Genomic DNA, 3,526 nt, shown 5'->3' on the forward strand with positions numbered 1-3,526 from the left:
CTCCGTCTGACGAACTTGTGGAGCCACTGCATTAATCTCCGCCGTTATCTCCTCCCAGATCTTCCATCTCCTTGTGTGTGTCAACTTCACCGCTGGGCACTTAATTAAATCACGTGCCCGGGTCACCAGGATGTCAAGCTCCCGCGGTTCATATGCCATGTTTCTTGTGGTTGGTTCCTCTGTTGCCCCACTGCGGCCACGGGCACGGCCACGGGCACTGCCACGGCCACTGGTTGCTGTACCTGAAGTGCTGGCCTGGCTACTCTGTTGGGAAGCCACCTGCTGTGTTCCCAATGATTCTGCTGATGCTGAGGATGGCCCTGCTGCTGATTGGCCTGATGTGGATGGGCCATCTGGGTGCTCTGGGTTGAGGGGCACATAGGTGGTGTTGGCCTCCATGCGTGCCAAGAGATTCTGCACCACCTGTTCTTCCTCTGACTCTGAGCCTGGCATGTTTGCAACAAGTGTTTGCCTTTCTAGGACAACTTTAAATACTATTTCTGTAATTGGCGTTAATAAGCTGCAACCTGCTTTCCGTACGGCCGCGTCCCGTACGCCAGCGTCAACCGTGCGGCGCATACGTCCCGCCCCTTGGTGTTGAAAAATATTTCCAAAAAACCTGGCAAACTCAGTAAGTCTGATTTATTTGCTAAATGCAGATTCCAACACCAATGACCAAATACAACTGAGGTCAGACATGCAATGTAGATTTGAATGTACTTCTGTACTGTGCACTTGTTTGCTATGTAGTACAACTGACACTACCCATTCCATATGTCAATCCAGTCCACCACTTAGCCACAAGTAATCAGTGCTAGCATCCAAATCACATGTGAAAGCACTCCAAATTCAGCCAGGATTCTAGCTACTTTTCATTCCACCTCTGTAGTATGGCCCAGTAGAAGGTAAGTGTACACATGGCACCATGGCGTAATTTTGGGAAAAGGTCTGCCACTATTTGCTATGTTTCTGTTGCATAGCTTTCATTATAAAATAGCTGTTTAGTACCTTTTTGAGTTAGGTGTCAGTGTCTAGTGATGCAGACTATTTCACCTGGTGCTTATACCCATGTTTGGTGAATGTTATAGATTATATATAATGTGTTTACATCTTAGTTTAGACTGTGTGTTTAGGATGGGGGTGCGATGCAATGGGTTAGCCGTATGTTCGGGAGCATACACGCTGTTAGTGTAAAAATGAACAATAAAGTTAATACCAAATATCACTCTAACCAACCAATGACAGCACATGATTGTTTGATTAGTGCCACTCCTAAAATGGCTGCCTACCAGCGTGCAGATCCCTTCTCCACTGCGGAGCTACTGGCGCTGGTGGGAGTGATGGAGCGGAGACTGGGGCAGGCAGGCCCCTTCATCTCCAATAGGGATAAGCGCCGGGCATATGTTGCGGCCCGGCGCCGCATATTCGCCCGCACTCATGTGCGGAGGACCATCGCCCAACTGGAGAGGCGATGGTCCGACCTGCGGAGGCGGGAGCCGGAGCGTCTGCAGGCTCTGAGGCGGCGTCTGCAACGCTGTAAGTATTTTGGGCAAATACATATAAATGACAGTGGCCAGGATTCGGTCTGCTTCACAATTGTTAAAATGGAGAGTAACAAACAGGCAGCCAATCAGCTCCTACCTGGCATTTTACAACTACAGTCTGCGACCTGACAGGAAGGATGTGATTGGCTGCGTGTTTATCACTCTACATTGTATCACTTTTGAAGGCTAGTGCATCTAGGCCAGTGAGTGTTTGCATTTTCACATTATTTAATATTAATATTACATGAGGTCAATTGGGTGTTTATGACATAGAAAAGCCATATACTATATGTGTGATATATAACACATATATAATGTGGTTATGATATGTACTTGTTAGAGTGATTTCAATGTCAAATGACACTCACCCATTTTGATTGTTTAACCCACAGCGCGGGAGAGAGCCAGACAGGCCCGTCAGGAGGCCCAGGAGGTGCCCATTGAGGAGGCCAGACAGGAGGTGGGCAATGAGGAGGACTCCCAGGAGGTGCCCATTGAGGAGGCCAGACAGGAGGTGGGCATTGAGGAGGACTCACAGGCCCACAGTTATGTCACAGAGGAGGACACGGAGGAGGCACAGGAGGTCGAAGTTGAGGAGGAGGAGGTGCCCCTATCCCTCGACGATGTGCCACCACCTCCCAATGTGGAGGATGACGACCTGGTGGAGCTGCCTGGCAGGGGTAAGTAGACATAATGCTTCATTACTGAGTTAGGTACAGGTTGTTATGTAGCACAGCTGATTCAATTTTCCTATAATATAGTAAAGAGTAGTCCCAAAAAATGGGAAACAACAGACACACTTTGGTCTTATAGGTCCATGCTGCAAACGTGCAATCTGGATGCTCATGTAGGTGATGAGTGTTAATTTATGGATGCTCTTTGTATAGAAGCAACAATAAAACTGCAATGGAATATGGGCAGGCCTGATTTATACTGGAGTCCCATGTGGCCAGTTTGCATGGGCCCCCCTCTAGCCAGTGTGCCCGTGTTGTTGTCATGTATTTTTGTAAGCTATTATGTATGATGGATTGACCTTAGAAATTGTTTGGTGTATGGAAGCGGATTAGTGCTGCACTTTCACCTATGTGGCAAATGTGACAAGGAATCATGAAGTAATGGGAAGAGGGAGTAGCCTAGCATTTTCCTGTGGTATCTATTCTATCTATTCTATCTATCTATCATGCAGTTTTGCTATTAAGCAGTAACATGCAGGTATATATGTATGGGTCAATGTGGCATGTTGTAGTGGGTGTATGTTTTGAGTTGAGTGAGGAGTCTTTGGCCAGGACAAGTGTGAGTGATCCTCAAGTGTGGTTCTGTTTTTGATATATAGATTGTGAAATGTATATGTCACACAAGTGTGTGTGTGTGGTGGCAGCATCATGATCATATATTTGATGACATAACATACAAGAGTGGATAAGGCTTTTTTTGTATGTATGAATTCTCATGGTGTAGGTACTTAGGATTGACTGTACAAGGTGTACGTGAGTAGCATAATTAATGTTGTACCCCCTTTATCATGCACACAGATTACCAGGAGCCACCCCAGGGAGTAAGAGGGGCTCTCATGAGCTTAAGGGAGGACCTGAGGCGGATGACGGCTCATGTGGAGGACCTCTGTGTCCTGCTGCTGGACGACTGATGGTGGTCCATTTGTTTTATTTGTTTTAATAAAAGTTTGCCGTTGTTTAAGAAGTTGTCTGTGTGTTATTTTAGTATTTAACATTAAAAGTATAAAAAGCATTTAAAACACAAACATGTGGATGTTTAGATATGTACACAGCAAAAGGGTAGATAACATTTTTATCCACATAGGGAATGTTAGGGTTAATGTATAGTGCTTGTAAGTGTTTAAGGATCAATTAGCTAAATAAGAGATGACCAGGAGCAACAATCTGTTCTCAAAGTGGTTTGATAATTGCATAAGTGTGTCATGTGATCTATTTGGGAACTCAGATAACAGTAGTCTTGTTGTTTGC

At 45.6% G+C, this 3,526-nt stretch overlaps 1 long non-coding RNA gene across 1 annotated transcript; it reads left to right on the forward strand.

Moving 5' to 3' along the window:
- The first annotated feature begins 793 nt into the window (after nt 1-793).
- LOC146079717 (uncharacterized) lies at nt 794-3,236 on the forward strand. Its single transcript, XR_014474713.1, has 3 exons — nt 794-905; nt 1,937-2,224; nt 3,077-3,236. It is a non-coding gene; the product is annotated as an uncharacterized LOC146079717 (long non-coding RNA).
- Nucleotides 3,237-3,526: the final 290 nt, after the last annotated feature.

This window comes from Crinia signifera, chromosome 5 (assembly GCF_055691185.1).
Source record: "Crinia signifera chromosome 5, ASM5569118v1, whole genome shotgun sequence".
Lineage (NCBI taxonomy): Eukaryota > Metazoa > Chordata > Amphibia > Anura > Myobatrachidae > Crinia > Crinia signifera.